Genomic DNA, 24,480 nt, shown 5'->3' on the forward strand with positions numbered 1-24,480 from the left:
AATTATAGCCAAAATTTTAACCTTTTTAAAGAGATATCAGTTTTAGAAATGTTATCTTCAGATTTTGTACTATAGCACATTTCTAATAGGTATAACGAATTACATGTCTTTTATTTGAATTCAAATTTATTTTGATGACTTTATTTACTAAAAAGATGTAATTTTTTTTTTAAAAAAAAGTTGTTATATGGATTAGAATGATTGTTTTGAATTCTTAGAATTTTGTGCATTTGCAATGTACCTAAGTTAGTAGCGAGCTTGGTTTGCGAAGCAAACCATATAGATTGCGTAGCAATTTTCGGGGGTTGGCGAGCGTTAGCGAGCAGGGGGCGCAGCCCACTAGTATAATATAATTTTTGAGTTTTATTTAATCCAGAATTTCCTAATAACTAATTCCAAAGATTTACTTACATTTTAAATATTTATATAAAATTGTCATTCTGCCCCAACAGGTATTCGAACCATTAGGTTAAGGGCAACAACTCTATCGACGGTGATATCCGAGCCCATTTGACTCGTTCAATATCACGCAAAAAAAAAAAAATAAATAAAAAAAAAATACATAAATATTAAAAATCCCAAAATCAATTTCAGCATTACGCAGGAAATTTTTTTAACTTATTTTTCAGCAATATTAAAAATCTTATGGTGGTTAAAAAAAAATTGTTGAAATTTTCTAACTTTTACCTTTTTGTAAACTTTTTTTAAAAACTTAAAGATCGTTTTTTATTAAACCCAACTACTATTAAACCCGTGATTCATCGTTAAACGCATTACAGTCTCAAAAAGTTGATAAGTCAAAGCCAGGGATGTCGACGCAGAACGCAACAAGATAATGAATTAAATCCGAAATAAATTTTTGTTACACTACGTGAATAATAATGATTATTTTTCATTTTTTATGCATATTTTCACAACGATTTTGTTGTTGTGTTTTAATATCTTAAAACAGCAATATTAGTACCAATTAAGATGTCTTGCGCTATCTGTCCTTATAAAAAAGAAACAAAATCTACTTGAATCAAAATATGCAATATTTATGCACCATGAAACAGTCTAAAATGTTACTTGAATAATTTCTTACCTTTCTTTTGATTTTTTATTGTAATTTCAGAAAAATTAATGTGCTTCATCACTTTTTATTGGCTGTATAGATTCTGAGATTTCTTTAGATTTGCTACCGAGTCATTACCATATCAAGTACTTATAAGATCTGTACTTACATGCGCCAAATACGCATTTGTCAAAAGACAAATGCGTATTTAGTGCGTTCAAAAGAAAAATTCTACGAAGTATTTTCGGTGGTGTCCAAATTAATGAAATATGGAGAATGAAATTTAACCATGAACTTTACTGTCTTCATAAGAAACAGGACATTACTAAATATATCAAAAATCAAAGGATGAAATAAGCTGTCCTTCTAAGGCGGTCACTAAACAAATTTACAGTACTTCCACGCCTCCCCCCCTCTCCACACACCAAAAAGAAATAGACTATCCTGAATAACTTTTGGTCTAATGAACAACTCTTCACGTTCTAGGAGACTCATTCTCACCGTTCGAGTTGTGTCCTCAAATATGCTTATTAATTGGTGCAGACGATATTTTTTTAAGCTACAAAATCAGACACAAAAACATTCTTTCTCTGAAAAAATGTAACTTTTTTGGATTCGAATTTCTGACTTTCAAAATATAGGGGGTAGCCGCAATCTGGGAAATATGGTCCCCAGAGTTTGGTTAGAAGAGCTATCTAAAGTTTGGACCTCTTAATGTTAATTTTACTTTTTATGTATTACAACACAACTCATGAACTTCTTAAACGAATTCAAAAATTTTTACACACAATTGTAGAATTCCTTTATTCAAAGATAATTCCATTAAAAAAAAAAGATAATTACATTAAAAATTAATTAGAAAAAATTTCGAATTGTAAGTTAGAATTATTTTTAATATAATTTTGAAGCGTGAAAATTTACATGACAAAATACAATATTTATACGTGACATCGATCAAATAGTTAAACAAAAATCAAATTTTATGGAAGTCGTATTTTTAAAATCCGATTTCTCAAGAACTACTCTACCGAATGCACTCAAATTCTGTATTTTATTACGTGCATTTTAATTGATGTAAAAAGTTTTATACCTTACAATTAAAAAAAATTTCAACTATTTTTAATAAAATAATAAAGAATATTAAATATTTAATAAAAAGTATTTTTCGCTAGAAAATATCTTTGGGCAAGCGAATTTTATGTTTGTGTGCAAAAATTGCTCAATTCGCTTAAAAAGTTTCCGAGATATGGCAAAATGCGCAAATTGTAAAACTTTGGATGGCTCTCCTGACCGAACTATGATGACCATATTTCCCAGATTGCGGCTATCCCCTATGTTTTTTTCCCCTATGTTATGGAGGGTCAGAAATCCGAATTCGTTAAAAAAAAACGTATGTTTATTCAGAGAAAGTACGTTTTTGTGTCTGATTTCGTAACTTGAAATATCGTCTGCACTTCTCAATTAGCATATTTAAGGTCACCCCCTTGAGCTATTAAAAGTGAGTCCCAGAACGTGAAGATCCGATCATTAGATTAAAAAATAAACAGTCTTTTTTAAAAAAAATTTTGCGCACTGTATATCTAAAGAGATTTTTATGACTAAGTCATCTGGGAATCGACCAAAAAGAAGACCCAAACTCAGATGGCCCAATTCTGTATATTTGTACATCCTCGTACAGAACTATAAAAACTGGAAAATTGTTGCTGCGAACAAGTCAGGATGGAAGATCCTTGAGAAGGCTAGGGCCCACCCCGCGCTTTCCCGCCAGTAATAAATTAAAAACCTCGTCCAACGCGGATAAATCCAATTATATTTTGACGAAGACAATAGCTTTGCAAAGACATACAAATGGAAAAAAGTTCTTCAACTACTATTTTTTTAGTGATAAAATTTAACTAAATTTTGTCAAATATATTGAACGTTGGGTCTCAAAAGGAAAACGTTTAATCACTCTACCTGACAATCTTATATTTTCATCGGAACTTCATTAGGTCAGCGATAATACCTTCTCGAATTATACTGGCATGTGTTCTAACCTTACGAGTTAAAACTTTCCAATTTAAAATCTCCCCACGTTCATTTTTTACTTTCAAAGGTTATTATTTTTAACTTTTTTAAGATCAATCACACGAATGCAAAATGTTTCAGCCCTTTTAACCTATAACAGCACAATAACAATTTAAGTCACGTGGCTGGAAAAAAATGAAAGAAAGAATTCCAAATTTTTACGTTTAATTTCTGGCAAAACAACTAAGACGCATTGATTGCAACATTTTTGCGATAAAATGAGAAGCGAAAGATTAAAATCTATTTTTGTTCTTGTTTGTGGGTGTCTTGTTTTTAGCCAGCTGTCAAATTCTCATCGACAGTTCAAATCAGAGAGTTCAAAAACAAATCACACGATTTTAAACTGTAGAACATTGTAATATTTGTAAAAATATACAGCAGCAAGCGTGCCCGGATAGCTCAGTCGGTAGAGCGTTAGGCTTTTAACCTAACGGTCCAGGGTTCGAGTCCCTGTTCGGGCGGGAATGCTTTTTAATTTATATAGAATGTTTAATTTGTATAGAATGCTTAGATCTTCATTTTAATTCAGTCCGAGAAAAATGTGAAACAAAAATTGGTGAAACTCTGTTATTGAGATTTTTCTAAGATATTTGATAAACAAAGTGATATACTCTCTTGAAAATTTTTATACTGCTACATTTAAAAAAAATCAGAACTTTTTATATTTATAAGTAGAGTTTTTGAAATCTTGCTAATTTATTATTTGTTTATTTATCTATTTTTCATGAATTTGTAGGCAAGTAAAAATCATTTCATAGGTTTTTTCTAAAAAATAATCAATAGCTAGCAATCCGGAGTCAGTTCAGCGTTAGGCTTTTAACTAAACAGTTCAGATAGGTCGAGTCACTGTTCATGTTGTATTACTTTTTATTTATCATATAGGTAATTAATTGATTAGAACTACAAATTAATTTTTCCCGAGAAAAGCACGAAACAAAAGTTAACTAAACTCCAGTTATCGATATTTTTTAAATATTTGATTAGTAAAATGAGCTATTTTCTCGCAAAATATTATTTATTAAGTTAAAATAAATAATAATTCATTTAAAAAATTCAAAACTTTAAACATTTTATAAAAACGTATTCAAAATTTTGATAATTTTTTAAAATGTATGCTAGACAATTGAGCGTAAATTATATCGTAATATTGAAAATAGTTTTTTATTAACTATAATTAAAAGAGTAGAGTAGCAAACGAAAGCTATTAAAGTGAAACATAACTATTCTTTAATCATAAGTAAGAACTTAGATTTGTAGACAAATGAAATTGTGAGATGAGGACAAATTACTTATGAACGATAAGTGGGAAACTAGAATGTTACATAAATACCATCAGAATATATTATTAATTAACCATAAGTAAGAAACAAGAATTTATCATATTTGTTATAGCAGGAAGAAAGAGAATTATTTACTAACCATAATTAAGACAGTAAAATTGCACATTAATAGTATTAAAGTTAAAAGAAAAAGTTTTTTTATTAACTATAAGTAAGAAATTAAGTTTGAGATAAAGGATTTTTATTTACTAACAATGCATTTTTTCATGATAACACTGGAGAACTAATTCTTTTTTATTTCCTTCAACATGAGATTTTCTTAACATATCTTAGATACTTTCGTATCGCTGATTTCAAATCTATAATAATCGATTTCTCTCTCCAATCAACAGTTTTTTATTTAACTTTATTATTATTTCTTTTTAAAGAAATTTTAATTACATTTTTTGTCAAAATGTTCAAGTTTAAAAAGTTATCTATAATAGGGGGTCGTGAATATATTGCGACAATCTTCTACATGGAGTTTGGGTACCTCATCAGGATTAAAACTCATGCCCTAAAATGTCCTCTTACGCCGCTTGGGCACTTCCACTACTATAATCTTTTTCTACGCGTGTTTCTGAGCGATTCATAACTGGTAAGCCCCTCTAACCACGTGCGACGACAATTCCGGGCATGGGTTCATGTGCAATTTTAATCCTGATGATGTTCCCTAACTCCCCTAGAAGTTTGTCGCAACATTACGCGACTCCCTGTCATATATGACGCTCACAGTTCGACCAAAAAAAAAAAAAAAAAAAAAAAAACAGACTAAGGATATCATTTATAAGAGCGTCTGTAACTAAATTAGCAAAAAAAACTGTTTGCAGATTTGAAATCCCCTCCCCGAATTAGGCAAGATTAGGCATTTGCATAAATGCAACAAAAAATTTGTTCACCAGTGTAATTAATAGTTAATTTTATAAAAACATATTTTTCTTTTATTTATACGTATAAAATATAAATTTCATTCCAATTATGCTTTAAAACCGAAATTTTCCTTTTGTGTTCCTAGTTGAACTAATCCACATTATTCGTCTTAATTAACATTACTAGATAAAAACCACCTTCCATTTCATTCAATTCAAAGAGAATTCATGTTTTGAACGGGGGCTACCCTCTCTCCATAATCATGATTAACCACTCATCATGAGTTACACCCACGCATTGTGCTCATATTGAGTTATGAAATCAATAAATGCTCAATTAAGGGATCTAGTTCGCGTCTTTTCCCCTCAAACTCTTCATAACTTTTTCTCCTCATATGCTGCTCATGTCCCCCCTTTCCCGAAATCGGGGTAATCAGGGAACCCTGAAGCCATCAGGGACAGATGACAGACATTAGGGCATGCTTTTAATAAGGGGTGGAAAGGAGTCGTTTGTATTGAAACAGGAGGGCCTATGCAATAGTGAATAAAATACATAAAAAAGTATCTAATGATTATTTCATGCTTATTTTAGATCTGAAAAGAAAATAATGTTGATGATTTCTAGGAGGTATTTTTATATCGGGTTTTTATTATTATTAAACTAATTTAAAGAAGTTATAAAGCACTAGAACAATAAAGTTAACATTAAAAAAAGGCAAGAATATCTCGATCTGCTGATTTGTAATTTCAATATTTCTCATATCTGCATATTTTTCGATTCCCATAATTATGCGCTTATTTATTTCATTTATTTTCTTTTTTTTTTATAAAGTAAGCAGCCTTTTTTTCTTTTTCGAACATGCTATTAACCCTTTGACCTTGATAATTTTTCAAATTTGCACTTATTTGCAGTTTAGATCTAAGAGAAACAGTTATTCATCATTAAATTGTTTTTAAATTTATATAATCAATTATTGATACATTTTTTAATGTGAATGAAATAATAATTTTTTTTTTTTTTTACGAACTACTTATTTTAAATTTTATATTTAAGTACAAATATAATTCCAATAATAATCATAAAGATGTTTTTAGTAATTATTAAAATGTTTTTTTCTTATATAATTAAAAAATACCATGATATATTGGTTGTAATTAGAGCATCAGAAAAAATATACAAAAGGGATACCGGTGTCCCATTTAATGCTAAAGGGTTATTAAATTTTCGATGAAGATCTTTTTCTTTTTGCGAAATTTTCGAGGAAAGAATTCTTTAACATCATCTAAAAAGGTTTCCATCGCTTTAAAGTCTAAAAAAATTAACTTTTAATGTATCTAAAAACTGACAAACGTATAATTTTAAGCGACTTACCTAAAGCCACAAATCGCATAATTTGTTCGATTTAAAATTTTCAGGAAAAAGCCATTTAAGTTCTAAAAATGATCACGTGATATATCTCATAATCTAATAAAGTGATCTCTTTATTTTTGATTTTTTTTAAGGTATTGTGTTATCGAATGTTCCCATGTCATCAAAAGTGTTTTAAGTACAAATAAATAAATACCAAGAAAACGAAAATCAGAAATTTACTTAAAATACAAAATGGTAACATGGGTAACGGCCTCTTATGAAGGCGTTTTCAATGTTCATAATTTTTACTACTTTGAGATTAAACTACATCAGAATGGAAAGAATATGCAATAATAATAAAAATTATGCAATAATAGAATATGCAATAATAGAATATACAATAATAGAATATACAATAATAGAATATGCAATAATAGAATATGCAATAATAGAATATACAGTAATAGAATATGCAATAATAGAACATGCAATAATAGAATATGCAATAATAGAATATGCAATAATAGAATATGCAATAATAATAAAAAAAATTTAAAATTAAAATTCAGTTTGTAAGAAGATTGTTCCTTTTGTCGTAGATGGTCACGCAGGTTAGCCTAAACAATTTTTCGGAAGGATGTCATTTTACAGGATGGAGCTAGGCTTTATAATAACTAGGCAAACAAGATACAATTGTAAGGCTTTTCATTCTGTAAATTTAGAAACACTGTGAAACTATTATTTTCTTTGGGTGGTAATGAAAACTGAAATTAAAGTTTTGAAAACTCTAAAAATAAAAACGTATAACGAAACAGAGCATTTGAAACTTCATCAGTTGAGAGCCCGGATAGCTCAGTCGGTAGAGCGTTAGGCTTTTAACCTAACGGTCCAGGGTTCGAGTCCCTGTTCGGGCGGACCATTAATTTTGTTCCTTTTTGTGCAGCTGGATTAGAGGAAATAAACAAAAAATTGTGAAACCTCGGCGCCTAAACGTGTACAAAAATCCGTTTTTTATGGAAAGCGTAGGGAAAAGGTTTTAAGGCTCGTAATTGTTGTATAATGTTATATAAATGATATATATGCAAACGTGTGCTTTATTTTACGCTTTTTTTTTTTCACATAGCCGAAAATATACCGTTATCTCCTCATTACTACGTAAAATATATTCTTAATAAATACAAAATGCTCATAACATATATCATGCTTATTTTTAAAAAAAATATTCAAAGGAATTTAGCAATTCAGTAATGAAATAACTTAATAACTTTCAAAAATCACTCAATTAGGTTTATACACGTCTATAATTATGCGGTAAATATTATTGTAAAATAATATTTTAAGTATTTTTAACATATTATTAAATCAACTTTTAAAAAATAATAAAATTAATTTAGTAATTTACGAAATAGTTTTTAAAAATTAATTAATATATATTTTTTTGATTTTTTTTTACCCACCATCTTTGATAGATTTTTATAATCTGGCTTTTAACATTAGCAGCCTATAACCCTACCAGCACAGTTTTAAATTCACAAATCCAACAACATATTTATGTAGGATATTTACACCGTTTCAGGAAAATAGCTTCCATAACTCAAAAAAAAAAGTAGCAAAACATTCGAACACTCCTATTTCTTTTTAAGCATTCCATGCCAAAAATGTCGTTACTAGTTGGAGGCTCAAAAGCCACGAATAGTAAAAAAACACGGGAAAAAAATGCACAGTAGCATTATTGAATCAGAGCAAACCCAAACTTTCAGCACCTCGAGCACCTATATGTTTGCATGGCTCTTGAATCGAGGGGTTATCTGGGTGCCATGCCACGGTATCATCCCCAACCCCCTATGCACATACAATCCATGTACACTTTTACTAAGCCACCCCAAGTAAACTGAATATACATAGTACGATTCAGGGACATGAGTCAGATTATTATCACTTGACAGGATTAGTAGGTGATGGTGTCGGGCACCCATATATGTGTGTGGCTCTAAACGGATCTTTATCCTATATGGGGAAAAGGTGAGAGGTTTTATAGCAGTTAATGTTATCGTTTTGGGATCACTTTTAAATGAAAAGGAAATTGATTGTTGCTTATTGACTATGTGTCAGGAAAAAGATTCGATACTCTTCGATTGCGAAGGGGGGAGAATGATATGGTTTGATAAATATTCCAGATTTTATCAGGAATCGGAAAGGGATGATATTGCCAACTAGGTTTTATAAGATAAAAATTATTTCATAATTATTTGTATTAGGAATTAATTGATGAAGTAAAGAAATTATATTTTTAACTATAAAAAGAAAATTCTTTTTCGAAGCCTTCTTTTTATTTTACTTATTTTGCTTATTATTCATATTTTCAAAAATAATGATTTTCCTTTTTTGGATAAATTGATAATGATTCTTAAAATTACAAAGCTACGGAATTGAACATTGATGGCAGCAAGCTCAGAACTGGGTCGGTTGTTCAGTGGAGGTTATAAAACTCTTCCCTCCCCTCCCAATGAATTGACCCAGGTTTGAATCCCACCCATGGTTGATGTACGCATTCTGCTCTTGACTTGCACCGACCACAGTGATAATGAATAATATCCTCAATGGTAGACGGATCATGGGTTAGAATCCCTTTGTCATCAGGCTAACCACGGCAGGTTTTGTGATTTTCTTCACCGTGTAACGCAAATGCTGGCTAGTTCATTCAACAAGTCCTCCACAAAAGCTAGTTTTTACAAATACTTGATTCAGTCGCTCTCTTGTCTTCCAGTTGGAGTTCATAGTTAAAGTGCTACGGAATTGAACATTGAACGTAAGCTCAGAATTGGGATGGCTGTTCAACAACGGTTATGAAATAATATGATTGTGCTAGCAATAAATCAATAAAACCAAAAATACATGCAGTATTTTTCCAAGAAAAATTTTTTGGAAGCTTTTTTTAGTCAGACAGAGTCTTTAGTCTGGTTTGTAAAAATAAAATTCTTTTTGGTAAAAAATTTTTCGAAAAACAATTTTTTTTTATTTTTATGTTCAGGCTTTTTATATTCTCTGTTTCTTTCTTATCTAAAACAAATATTAAAAATTATTATTCATTTATAATATTATAATATTCACTTTAGAAAATTTTAAATAATACATTTTTGTAGTAATATTTTTTTTAGTGAGAAAAACTCGTGACCACTGAAATTACTTGAAAAAAAAATTTCCAACTCTTTCTTTTCCCAAATTTAACTTTTATTTTAAATTTGACGTTTTTGAAACCTGTAATTTTTTACAAATTTTTTGCTGCATAATTTTTTTGTTTTTGTTTTCTTGGATTTAAGAAAAAATTGGGAATCGGGTGATTTTATTATCTTACGTATAAGCATTGATTATAATCTCCTCCTCCGTAAAACAAGAAAAGAAAAAAAAACTTTTTCTTTTCTTAAGTTGTTTACGTATAATTTGAACAGTAACAAAATATCGATGATAACTTACTGATAAAACATGAAATTCTGAAATTTGTGTAGATCAATGCGTAAGATGTGTATGCTTCAGATTAATGTACAAAGTTTTAACGTAGGAATGATCAGTTATGAACAACAAACATTTATTCCTACTGCCGTACTAATACTAGTTTAAAAGTTTAAGTTACAAAAATACTTGAACATATTGATCAGCACTGTAACTTTTGATCATAAATTTAAAACTATCAGGACGCAAGAACATGTTTTTAGCCTTTTTGTGCAGCTTTTCTAAAGAACTTAATGTATAATTATTTTCTGGTCTTGTAAAATACAATTTCAATTAAAAATTTAAAATATTACATAGGATGATGTTCCGTAAAAAGTGCAAGCTATAAACTAAATAACACTTTTATAAACCCGATTTTATGTGTACTGATTTAATACTACTTTTGTGTGAAACACAAAAAAGTGTTGTTTCCAGTTCCAGTTCTTTAAGTCTATTATTTTTATTAACTTTATTAACTACAGATATTTTTGTGAAATATAATTTTCTTTCTTGGATTATTCATAAAAATGTGTTTTCAATCAAATCAAAAAATATTAATTCAAAATAAATATTATATATTTTATAACTATTTAAAAAAACTTGTTAGTTATAGTAAAATCTCTAAATTTATAAACGAGTGTTTTCGTTCTATTTTTATTCATTTTTTTCTAAAACTAAATTTTTGTAAATTACATATTTAAAAAAAAAAAAAATTACATTTTGGCTATATTTCTTCAACAAAATTTCTCAACCAACTGAAGCTATAGTCAATTTTAACTTACCATACCTTGATTGCTTAAAATGAACTAAAAATAATATTCGCCCGAACAGGGACTCGAACCCTGGACCGTTAGGTTAAAAGCCTAACGCTCTACCGACTGAGCTATCCGGGCTCGAACTAAAGTAAGTTAATTGCTTATAAATAATAGATATAACTGATGTTAGACTTGATAAGATAACTTTAATTTTTATCTACTCCATTTAGCTTTTTATTTTTTGTGTTTTCTATTTTATTATATTTCTTTTTTTTTTTAATGTAGATTTTAACGTGTTTCTTGAAAAAGGGACGATCCGCAGTGATTAATATTTTCAGAACTTAATACAGTGGAGCATCGTTTATACGACGATCACTTATACGACGTTTACATTTATACGACGTTTTAGTGTGGTCCCAAATCATTCCTATTCATTTTAATGTAAAAAGATATCGTTTTTACGACGCGCAGAATCGGTTATACGTCGGTTTTTAGATTTTGTTCACGTTTATTTAATTTTTTATTTTTTCTTGTGTATTTTAAAAAAGGGCGGAATTTGCCAACATGAATGATACAGAAAAGGGATTCAACAAGAATGCTTGGATGACGACCGTAATTTTTACTAGATGACTGAAAAAACTAGACAATGTTATGAAGAGGCAAAAACGAAAAATTTTGCTATTCGTCGACCAATGTCCATCGCACCCATCGATACTAATTATTTTGGAAAATGCAAAAGCTCTCTTTTTTCCTGCAAATTGCACAAGTGCTCTTCAGCCATTAGATTTGGCCGTGATTAGAAATTTAAAATTGCATCATAGAAAGCAGTAAGTTCAACTCGCTATTCAAAGCATTGTAGGGACTAATAGCAAGAAAATATAATTAAAGGTAACATACATTCAAATTGTTCACTGCAATTTTTCTTCTTTGGTCATTTGTTTGTTTTGTTTTGTCTAATTTAGAAATTTATGTAAATCAACACGTTAAACATTAAAATTAACTGAAAACAGAGTTAGTTTCAGTTTTAGAAGTAAAAATCGATTATACGACGTTATCGTTTATACGACGTTTTTCGGTGGTCCCTTCGGCGTCGTATAAACGATGCTCCACTGTATTTAGTTTTGTTACCTTTAAAAAGGGAAATTCTGCAATGACTAACTTTTAAATGCTGTTTTCTACTTTTTTTCTTTCTCTTCTTTAAAATCTGAAGCCTTTAAGAATTTATAATTATTTTTAGAATTTTATATTTAGTTTTGTTAAATTATTTGAAAATTTAACAATTTGATATGCGGGTTGTCAGAAAATTACATAGTCTCTGATCTCTTAGCAGTTTAATTAGCCCCCGCACGGAGAAGCTTTCCCATTAACCTGAATGACGAATTGGGGTATAAAATTGTTTCCAATCTGCTCTATTAAAATAATTCACTTGGTATTTATTAAATAAATTTTTTGTCTACTTTACGATAATAAAATTTTGGAATAAATAAAAAAATTTAATCAATAACCTTAGAGTTGAGAAACAACGAAATTTTGCGTGAAATCACTCTATTTTTAGGAAACAAATCGATAAAATTTCAGTCTACACAAGGCTGCAGTGCTGATTAAGAAACATAAATTAAGACATAATTTTTTGCTTACTGTAATTGTAAACATATATAAATGGAAAATAGGAGCGGCAAACTTCAGGGACCCTATTTAAATTTTTTTTATTCATATTTTCTAGGAAATTTTTTTTGGAATTGAACTTCATAAATATCTGTTAATATTCATATAGTTGAAAATTTAACTACTCATTGAAAAAAATTTTTACGTTATTTTTTATTTCAACTTAGCCTTCTTTTATTTTTAAACTTTTCTGCTTTCATCATTCATTGTTGTTGTGAAGCTTTCAAATAACGCTTGAAATAGGTATGTCATTTTTTCCATATACGTTATGTATTTGTTAAAGTTTTTATTGACTAGTAAAAAAACGTGTTGTTATTATTTTTTTTTTGTAAACTATTTCTTAGTGCAGATTTCTCAATTTTATTACAATCTATTATGATCTTTATTTTAAAGTATCAAAAACATACGTAATTATGAATGAATGGAATATGATAATAGATAAAAACAATTTATCAGTTCGTTAAAAAAAAAATTATCTTATTTTTTTTAGAGAAAATTAAACTAAATACTGTAATTTAAAAATTAGTTATAAATTTAAAAAAAGAAAAATAGAATATTGAAAGAGTCAAATTTTCTTATGACAGATCTGGATGCTGAATTTTCATATTAAATGCTGTTAAAAACTAAATTTTGAGAACAGTGCTCGAATTTCATTAATTGTCCCCAAAAACTTTCAAGATCTTTAAAGACAGAAAATGTCCTCAAATATTAACTTATGGTCCCAAAAGTTCTCGGATTTCTCCAAAAACATATTTTTTTTTACATGCAGTAAAATATCAAAAAGATCGAAAATGCGCATTTTTTGCATTGTTGTTAAATTTTGTCTTACATCGAATGCAAACGGAAAGCAAAAAAAATCATGCTTAAACTAATAAATGAAAGCGCGATACTCTTCTTTATATGATTTCAGTAAAACAAATTCTAATTTAACAGAATGTCATATGATATTTCAAAACTATTTAGTAATGAAATGGTTCATATCACATGGTTGATGAACATTGTTCTGCATCTCACATAAATTATCAATTTAGATAAAAAGAAAAATAGAAGTATATATTTGTTGCTTATATAAATTAATATTTTCCATAATTGTACGTGTCCTCATGTCGTAAAATTTTTAAAGGACCCCTGTTTTGTCCTCAAAGTATAACTTATGAATATAGTCACATTTTTATAATGAAGGTATGATTGTAGCTTTTACTTATTAATTATTTCTTCTCAAATCACCAAGTAAGCTACTTTTTGAAATTCAAAAAAAAAAAAAATTTAATAACATTTAATACTCAAATTTTGTAAAGTTATATGTCATTTCAAATATTTTAGCTATTTGTACGTTCTAAAGCCCAGATAATTCTTTACGGTAAGTGGAACGTATAGTGTAAAATAATTGCTTTGTATTAAGAGTAAGGCATTTAAAATGAAGCTTTCCTATTTCACTTTTATTTATTTATTTATTTTTTTGACTAAAGAGCTTTGGAAAGGACAGCTAATCAGATGTAAACAGATATTTTCAAATCAGATATCAAATATGAACTTGTTAAGAAAATCGAAATTTCTCGCCAAATGGAGCAATATAGAAATTTTTTAGTTGAGTTTCGTTAAAGAACTATATTTGGGATGGTAACCTCCCTAGCAAAAGAATTATAGTTGGAATGGTAACCCTACAAATCAATTTCTTATTTCAAATAACACGGTCGCACAGGTGCGTAAATGCATTACGAACATCCGTTTTGTCGGGGGTGGGTTATGGAATGCCACCCTTCTTAAAAAAATCCCCCACTTTTTTTTCTTCTTCTTCTTGCATGGAAAAAATGTTTGCTTTCCACCAACATGAAGATCAAGGATTTTTTTGCTCAAATTTAAGAGAATACAATGGACTGAACACAGCATACAAAGGTGCGGCCCTTTAAATTTAAGAATCATCCTTTGTAGGGGACGTCCCACCAGACAAGAATAACAGCACAACAATTTCACAGCTGTTAAAGCTATCGAAAAACAGTGTAGTAAAGGAATAATAATAAAAGCATATTTTCACGGGTTCTTTGTTAGTGATACGTAAGCACTAAATTTATCTCTTTTATTGAATTTTTTTTAGGGGTGTGGGGGAGTTGGGATTAGGAATGAAATGTATGTTGCGTTGTTGAATCAGAACATGTTTAAGGAGTGTAGGGGGCGATGCAGAATTTTCAGACTGGTGATCTTAAAATTATTCAGATTGCATTGAGTATCGGGGTGTAAAGGGTTTCGAAAACGAAATTTTCGATTTTTTTTTTTTTAGAGGTAAAATAATGCAGGTTATGGCCTGTTTTATTCTGAGAGAAACAGCAAGTATAAAATAGCATTCAAAAAACTTTTGAAGTTACTGCAAAAATACTGAAACCCTATTACCGAAAACAGAAAATACATACTCATTTTCTAAACTGCCATAGTCAAGTATTTTTCTTAAAGTTAGTTATACAATGCTTTTTCCTTCAGTTTTTCTTTTCAATTAAATTTTTTTTTGAACCAAAATTACTAGACTTCTATTAAATGTATTGTGTTAAAAATTATTTTAACCTAGTTTCCGCAAAAATGAAAATATTTATGAAAAGTAACAACAAACAGGCGTTTAACCCCTTGAAGCAGATGGGAAACCCTGTGTTCTTTTTAAATACTGTTTTTTTTCTGACACTAATTAAAAGCAAAAATGTATTTTAGTATTTTCCTATTAGTAAATCCATCAAATAGTTACTTACAGAATCTGTTAGATTATCGCAATTATATTTATAGTAGAATATAAAATCAAAAAAAGAAAAAAATAATATCAATAATAATTAGAATTTTTTTTCTATTTAGATTCAAAAAAATTATCAATAACAGATGTCATGAAATTAAAGAAATTTCTATGACCAATAACTGCAAATAAGTGCAAATCAGAAAAATTATAGTTTGTAAGTGAGCGGTGTTTGGAAAACTTAGCCTTTAACGCAAAAAAGGACAAAAGTGTTTCATTCTGTATTTCATAACCATAAACAATTAACGCTAAGTACAATGTTTTTCGCTTATTATGACCTTAATTAATACAAAATAATGAGAAAAAGCATGAAGAATGTGTTGAATAAAATTTCGTCGCCAAAGAGTTAATATTAAATTACATTCCAAAAAATTTTGATTACAAAATTGGTTATAATTTTATCTGGGGAAAAAATGTATAAAGAACCAAAACTACCACACACACGCCTTACATCTTAAATTTTGATTGGATGATATCATTGTCTTTCATATGTTTTGAAAAATAATTCTGAATAGTGTAAATATCTATTATCATTTTATTCCTAAAAATTTAAAGCCCATTTAAAGCTGAGTTTGTAAAGAAGAAGACTTCTTGTCATGTTTTTTTATTTTATTTTATTTATTTCTTTTTTTTATGAGTTTTATGAAGCGCTCAAAACGTCATAATGCTTTTTATTTATATTAGCTCTAAAGAAAACTAAATTATAAGAATTTTCAATATCGGGTCAGTTTCCCAACGCATAACGCGTTCCAAGCTGCTCAGCCGTTGCCTTTCGATAATAAACTAAAAAAGTTTGAGTTGGTTTTTATTTTAAAAAAGAGTAGATATTCTCTTTCCTTCTCTTTTTATTATAAATAAACTATTTTGTGTAGAATTCGAATGTTTTGAAAATAAACTGTTCATTTTAATACAAAATATTCTCTAATGCTGCGCCGACTGTATTTTTTTTGCTACTTTTTCATAAAAATAAAAATTTAAATAAAATATGCATTTAGAATTTTAGAATTTGCAGTTTCAGAACATTCAGAAACATTCCAGCGGAAGACATTTACAATACTGAACAATATCTTCCGAAACTTGTAAAATTTAAAGTCGTCACCAAATGAGGATTTCAGATGTAGATCGAGCGATATTTCAAATCCTACATTCATTTTTTCTGATAAAATCATATTAACACAATTCCAAAATCAATGATTTTGAAAGGAAGTTCAGTATTATACATTTGCGTGTTTTTGTACTTTTAATGAATATCTTTGTTTTGCCGTAATATACCATAAAAATATCTTTATAATCCTCCAGATTGATTAGAAAGGGGAACAATTTTCTGTTGCATGAGATTAATTAATAGATCTTTGATACGTTCGTATCGCACCATATTCAGCAGGAATGTTCCCTAAGTTTATAAAAATCGAGTTTTTTTTTTTATTATTATTCCTTATGATTTTAAAATTTTTATTATAATTAAATTTTGTGAAAGAAATAGTTGGTAATTTGATATACTGATTCATGTAAAAATTATAAATTGAATCAAAATTGTGAATTGAATCAAAACTGTGAATTGATTCAAAATTGTAAATTGAATCAACATTGTGAATTGAATCAAAATTGTGAATTGAATTAATCTCTTGGAGCGGGCTTCAATAGCTCCGCTAAATGAATTTGTATTTCAATTAAATAATGTGTGGTGATCTTAATCTTCACACAATCGGTCATGATGGGTGGCTAAGGGGACGACAGAGTGCTCGCCTCCCAATGAGGTAAACCTGATTCGAATCCTAGCGATTGCAGATCAATACGAATTTCGCACCCGGCTCGCACCGACCACAGTGCTGACGTAAAATATCCTCAGTGATAGATGGATCTTGGGTTAGAGTCCCCTTGCTGTCAGGTTAACCATGGGAGATTTTCCCCTCTGTGTAATGCAATGCGTGTTAGTTCCATTAAAAAGTCCTCCACGAAGGCAAATTTCTCTCAATGCTTGAACCAGGAGTTTCACTGTCTTGGGTTCCAGGATTGGGTTCAGAATAACAAGGCTATGGAGTTGAAAATTGGTAGTCGTAAACCCAAAATTGGGCTTCTTTTCAACGACGGTTATGAAATGAAATAAAATCGTCACGCAATTGGATGTTTTCATTATTCTACAAACAATGAACTTCGTGTAAAAATATTTCTAATAACTAAAAGGTTCTATCCCAGGTCAGTCGAAAACTCCCCGTGTTGTAAATGGTGACTGATGCACGTTAAATCTTTCGAGTCTCAAAGTCCACATAACAAATCAATGCCTCCGGGAGTATTGATCCAGGAGTTTCCTTGTCTTCTGGATTGGTTCAAAATTACAAAGCTGCGGAGTTGAACATTAGTAGACGTAAACCCAAAATTGTTTCGGCTGTTCAACGACGGATATAAAATATAAAAAATAATAACTAAACGGAAGCAATGCGATCTCGTTAAGTCGTGGTTACAAGGGGACATAATTTGGATTTTCTTTTAATAATTTTTAGTCTCAATTTTTGAATCACAATCAATCAATATTATTGCAGATTATAAGAATCACGGTATTAGAAAATAATTAATTAAACTTAAAAGGGAAAAATGGTCGCAAGCAGCCCTTTCATTCTGTTTACTTTTAAATCGAGAAATGTGTTGGGATTATTTTAAGTACCGGCGGCGGATAATAGAAGTTTTACCGCATCATATATCACAATGCATCTTTAAAGCTGATTTCAGGTGTAACATGCAATGTATGAAGTATTTTTGTATGCGTGTGGCCGAAAGATAATCATTCGTTACTGTGACGCTATATCAATCTTAATAAAATATTTATCACTCCAAATTTTATTGCACTCTTTCATGTTTTGACACGCTTTTGTAAGTAGGCTCAATACAATTTTTCATGTTATAGGCTTTGGGTGGTCTTTCTATCTTAAGTACTGGACATGCAAGACAGATGAATAAAAGAAAGGATACATGCAGTGGTCAGCAGATTAGTCTACTTCAAGAAAGTGATAAAGAAAAGGGTGAAGAAGAAAAGAAGTGGACAACGAGATTGTCATTAAGTAAGAAAGCGGTATGAGACTCAATAGAGTGGACAATGTGCACTGGACCTGCTATTCATATTCAGAGTGGAATTTTTATGACGCATTTCCTTTGCTTACTAAGTCAAATGCGTAGTCCTGTGGTGCAGTAAAAGCAAGTCAGATGAAACGAAGTTATTTGAGTAAGCAATATTTTTCTTTACGCCAATTACTATACTGCAAAAAATTTTTAGAAAAAATTATTACAGAGTTTTTAAAACATTAAAATGCTTCCATTCGAGCATCGTCTTTGAATTACGAAAGAAAAAAAAATTTAAAATTGGGTGATTTTTCTTTATTTTAGTCAAAGGAGTTAGTATTCCTATCTCAAAAAAGGTGCAAAAAATGTACTCGTGTGTCAAGTAAAAAAAAAAAAAAAAAATCAAGAAAGCGAAAGTCAAAAATTTAACCTAGAAACTAAACTTTTATTTTAATTTTTTTTATTAAAAGAAAGTCATTGTGCTGTCTAATAAAACTAAATTATCAAAAGTGTCTAAAATGAAAAAAATACCAGAAAAACGAAAATCGAAAATTCAATCTTGAATACAAGATGGCGAGGGAAGAAATCTAGTCACTCGTAAAAAGTGTTATCAATTTAAAATTGTGAGAAAAAACCATAAGAGTTCGAAAAACAGCCAAGTGCTATATCTCCGAACTTAATAAAGCGACCCTTTTATTTTCCACCTTTTTTAAAAAGTATTGTGCTGTCTAATAACACTTGATTATCAATTCAAAAGAAATGTATTTAATGAAAAATATACTCGTGTGTTAAGTGTCAAGTACAAAAAAAAAAAAAGAAAAAGAAAAAAAAATTAAGAAAATGAAAGTCAAAAATTTAATCCATAAACTAAATTTTATATTAATTTTTTATTAAAAAAAATCATTGAGCTGTCTAATAAAACTAAATCATCAGAAGTGTGCAAAATGCAAAAAAATACCAGGAAAACGAAAATCGAAAATTTGACCTAAAATTCAAGATGGCGAGGGAAGAAACTATTCAATCACAAAGAGTACTTCCCAGGAATTATTTTCTGCACAGAGTCATGGAATTGTTAGTTGATCACTATCGTGGAATTATTTTCTAATAACTTTCATGGAAATTCTTGTTGATGACCGTCATGGAATAATTTATTGAACACCGTAACCCAGAATTATTTGTTAATCCTTATAACAACGATTCATTTATTTTTTATGTAAATGAGATCGGGCACAAACTTCTTAACTCTCTGACTTCCAAGTCTTGATCTGATAGATTTATAATTACTTTTGTTCTATTATCGTACAATACATTCGCAATCCGGGAGATGAATGAATTTGAGAACACGAAACTGCCTCTTAAATGTAGTGTCTTTCAGTGATGGTAATTCTCATATCACAAAGTATAAGAGCCTAATTCATCAAAACGATTGAATGAAATTGTGTAATTGCAATGACATTATCCCGTATTCACGCGCTTCAATTACACAATGTTTGCTGGGCCGAAGACAAAAAGCTCAACAACTAGTTTAAGTAATTGTTTAAAAATTCGACCTTGACCAAACTAAAAAAGAGAGAGGAGGCTTCAAGAAAATGATTCTGCAGAAATCATAAACCATTTTCAACTTTGGCGAACAATGCCTGTTTAAGAAGCGCGATGAAAAGGATCACAAAAAAAGATCCGGCCGGGTCTTGATTGAAAATTAACACAGCATGAAGCCCTTCCTCGGACAGTGAGCTTTTAGATGAGCATGCACAATTCTTATGATGACAGATCGAATGAAAAAACCATGGAGCGTGAAATATTACTTTTTTAGTGGTTTTTTTCCTTCTCTCTTTAAGCTTTAATGCTCAGTGAAAATATGCTGCTGATGTTATAATATTCAATAAATTTTTTTTCCTTCTTTAAAAAAGAGATGTTAGAAAATAATGGATTTAATTATATTCTCAGTCACCGTGCTTTTAAATCTGACTGCTATTATATTAGATGCAATTTTCATTTGAGAGAGTGTTTAACGCTGAAGGAAATGAAGCACAGAAAATGCGTAAAGTAAAACACATTTTTTTTTCCTACCTGATATTTTTCATAAGTAAAAATTTGCAATAGTACAATTGAAATTTGACCAGCAATTATTTATTCAATTAATATTAATGGACGCATCAATAATGATTCTTGAAATCATGGTTGCAGCTCTGTTCTACAAGGTCATAACGCAAATTACAAACATAATTTTAACTAAGAATGATCTAACGTTTAGCTTAGATTATTAATTTCAAGGAAACGGCTCTTTGGTGAGAATTTTTCAAATAAAATGAGTGCATTAAATACAAAAGAGCTTTAAAATAAAATTCGTGTTTCAGAAAACGCCAAATAAAATTTAGCAAAAACTTAAGAATCTATACTGTTTTGAAAACACGCAAAAATTTAGCGAAATATGCCATTAACTTCAAAGTAACAGCACTGTAATAATTTTTTTCTTAAAATTAAACAAAAAGATTAAAGTGTTAAGTTGCTTTGAAATAAATCAACGATCCAATGAATATATCAGATAAAGGAAATAAAAATAGTGATTTGCTAGTCATCTTATATTTATTATATTAAAAAACTAATTATATATTATTAGTTATTATATTAAAAAACTAATTATATATAATTAGTTATTACCCAAGTCAAAATTTTTGATGGTTTCCATTGATGGACCAACATAATCTTGATGGTAACCATGAATAATTCCATCTCCTTAATGTAGGAATTCAGACGCATTTATGATTGTCCAACAAAAGAATAGCAACTTGCTTTGATGGTTTGTTCATGTTGAAGCATCGGAAGTTCCCATTAAACCATAATATAAATGTATAGGTGAAACCATCATGGATAGTTGGTTCATGAGAGTCAAACTTCTTTTGATGGCTAACCATCCTATTAAAGTAGCATTTTCTATCATGGAATGATGGTTGTTTCTTTGCATATAAAAAACTATGAACACATAGTGGAAATTTTGGGTGATGGTGACCGTAAAGCGATACTGGACCATCATGAGTCACACTGAAACCATCATCATTTTTTGATGGAACCGTCAAGAATTTTTAGACTTGAGTATATTAAAAAACTAACAAAGTGAAGAACTGTCCTTTGATAATAGGAAACAATTATCTTTGAAAAAGGAATTTTTAAAAGATAACTACATGAATTATCTTTTAAAAATAGTTCCGAATAACTATTTCCACGGAGTTCAAAAAAAATATACGTAATCATTTTGAAACATAATTTTAGCTAGAACTTGACTTCATTAATTTATCTAAATTGAATTTTTAATTTTCAAATTTAAATACATCGATTCAATTTTTTTGGTCCTGTTCTTGCTTAACTTCAGTTTAAATTTTTTAGAAATACTTTTCTTGAACTGAAAATAAATAAAAAATAAGTTTTCTATTAACTTACTGAAAGTTAATACTGAATGCAGTTTACGAAAAATTCAGTACGCAATGCATACTGGGTATTGTAATTAAAATAAATAAATGACAAATATCGGATTTGAGAGGAAATAATCATGTAGCTGTATCCAATACAGTATAGAGGATTTTAAAATTTAAATTTACCAAAAATTAGATATTTGATCCAAAGTTTACTATCCTGTAGTCAAGCCTTTTGTTGATTATGTTTCGCTAAAGAAGTTTCTATAGAATTTTGACAAATATTTTAAGAATTTTAAGAAAGTTTTTCTGTATCATTAGAAAAGCATAGACATGGCAGTATGTATACATAAATGTATCGTATAAATACATATAAATATTCAATGTAAATAATTTGACAACCATATTAGCCGCAAAATAACAAAATAAAAAGGAAAATAAATTTTTAAAAATGTATGTAAAGAATAAAATTTTAAAAAAAATATATAACATACATTAGGCATGTTTGTAAATTTATTTAAGTATTTAGTACATTTTTATCATCACCATTGGTATGACAGTCCAGGGTAGGCCTTGGCTTTCTCTAGAAAATTTTTTCCACCCCGTTCTTCTTGTTGCAGGAACTTTCCAGTTCAGTATCCTGATTATTTCACAATTCGCATCATAGAGTCTAGTGATGAAGTTTCATGTGTTCTCCAGCTAATTATTATTTAAAAAAAAATCAGTATTTTATAATTAAAGTTTTAAGTCATTTTAAAAAATGTGAAAGAAGAAAGGAAAAAAGAAGATGATCTAAACGTTTATAACAACTTTCGAATTAAACTAGTCTTGCAATATCAAACAATTATTGAGCATAACAATTATTATGCATAACATAACAATTATTATTTATTAATTTATTAACAATTTAAAATAAATCTCAATTTTAAAATAACTTACTATAATTTTAAATACTGACTGATGCGCAAATAAAAAAAAATATAAAAGAGAAAAAAAGAACAAAAAAGAAGATACTAAACCTGTATAACAACCTTTAAATTAAAGCATTTTAGCAATATATAACAATTATTGAGCACATAACTTCACAAGCTTAAATTACAAAACAATTGTAAGTTACTGGCGCACACAGAAATAAAGAAACAAATAAAAAACGATCTGCTTGAATCTGTTTTAAAAAAAGAAAGGGGAAAAAAAAGAGATAAAAAAGAAAGATAAAGAAAGAAAATAAAACTAGAAGGTGGAAAATACTTGACAAAATTCCCCACCTCAGTTGACAATCTTATACTATGACCCGTGTCAAATGAATCTGTATAAATCCCAGACACTTTCACTGATTTACGGCCTTCATATATTTTTTCTAACCACTCTGTCGGATTTTTAGTGGTTTAACTAAATGCAGTCTTTGTCTTTTGGCCAACGGAGATCTCACATTGTAACAGAAAATGAAAAAGGGAAGAAAAAAATTGTTACTACCGTTTTCTGTTACATAAATCATGCTTTTTTTTTGTTTCTATTGTCAAGATCGCTTTTATATATCGAGGAATGCTTTTTGTAACTTTATCGTTCGCATTGTCATTTTTTATTGAGTTGGATGCATTAGAGAACGTTTTTAAGATTTAAAGTTTATATCTTTTGTAACTCGTTGAGTTAATTTTTTATTAGTTTGATTTTTTTTAATTCATTTAGTGCAATATCTCTAAATTAAGTTAGACATTTTTTTCTTCCTCCTCTTCACTTTTTTATGGGGAAATTTCAGTTCCGGATTTCAGCATTTCAAACTTTCTCACAATTTGACGCAAAACAATAAAACGTATTTGATAAAATGCGGTATATATTACTTAAGCGTTTAGTATAAAAGTTTTTCCTAAGTATTGATATAAAGACGTTTTTAGAAATATTTTAAAACAATTTACGAATCCAAATTAAATGTTTTTTTTTTGAAGTTATAAATATTTAACTTTCTGTTTAATATATTTTTAATTTATTCTACAACAAATTATTAATTTTTTTTAAAACTAAAACTGTTGAATTTAGGTCCACAGAATTTAGATTAGCGAATTTAGGTTCATAGAAGTCAGGCTTCAAGTAAGTAATTATAAAAATTTAAATAGCAATCACATTCATAATGGTAATGGGTAAAAGTGAAAAACTAAGACGTTGACTTATAATGATAAATAAGTAAAGTCATAAATTCTTATTTTCCGTTTCCAGCGAGAAATTAAACAATTGATATAAATAATTGCTCATTCGCCTATAGCCTATTCGCTACCTTTTTTTAATATTTTTTTCCTTTTTATCATTTATGAATTTTATTTGAAAAATAAAAAGAATAAGGAAATGAAATTTACGTAAAATTATTTCCACTGTTGAAAGTGTATTATTTTACATGTTTTTCTGTCTTCTAAAAATTTGTTGTATAGTTGCCCCGATTTTGGGTGTGGAGGTAAACTAAAAGCTTTTATGGTGCATTTAATCAGATTTTTTATTGAAATTTTCATTTTTATAGTTTTATTTATTCATTTTTGTCTGTCTTTTTATTGACAGGTTATACTTTCATGCGCATTAGAATCAATTTAATGGCTACATTTCAAAAAGCATTTCGTTCAAAAAACAAGCACATTTGTGGTAATATATTCTTCCTAATTCTTTGGAACAATTGTTATTTTGCAAATTT

General features: G+C 28.9%; 1 long non-coding RNA gene and 3 other non-coding genes across 7 annotated transcripts in view; 3 read left to right on the forward strand and 1 right to left on the reverse strand.

Annotated features, from left to right (window-relative positions):
• The window catches only part of LOC122270466 (uncharacterized), a 112,428-nt gene that overhangs the window by 37,696 nt on the left and 50,252 nt on the right, over positions 1-24,480 (forward strand). For 3 of the 4 annotated variants that reach the window (XR_015431445.1, XR_006225813.3, XR_015431446.1), the window contains exon 2: positions 18,245-18,559. This is a non-coding gene — a long non-coding RNA (uncharacterized LOC122270466). Of the gene's footprint in view, positions 1-18,244; positions 18,560-24,350; positions 24,432-24,480 lie in introns of all 4 variants that reach the window. The other variant, XR_011636192.2, reaches the window with a different exon arrangement.
• TRNAK-UUU (transfer RNA lysine (anticodon UUU)) lies at positions 3,510-3,582 on the forward strand. Its single transcript has one exon. It is a non-coding gene; the product is annotated as a tRNA-Lys (tRNA).
• On the forward strand, positions 7,502-7,574 carry TRNAK-UUU (transfer RNA lysine (anticodon UUU)). The gene has a single exon. It is a non-coding gene; the product is annotated as a tRNA-Lys (tRNA).
• TRNAK-UUU (transfer RNA lysine (anticodon UUU)) lies at positions 10,970-11,042 on the reverse strand. The gene has a single exon. It is a non-coding gene; the product is annotated as a tRNA-Lys (tRNA).

This window comes from Parasteatoda tepidariorum, chromosome 2 (assembly GCF_982258835.1).
Source record: "Parasteatoda tepidariorum strain Cologne lab strain chromosome 2, Ptep-v5.0, whole genome shotgun sequence".
Classification (NCBI taxonomy): Eukaryota; Metazoa; Arthropoda; class Arachnida; order Araneae; family Theridiidae; genus Parasteatoda; species Parasteatoda tepidariorum.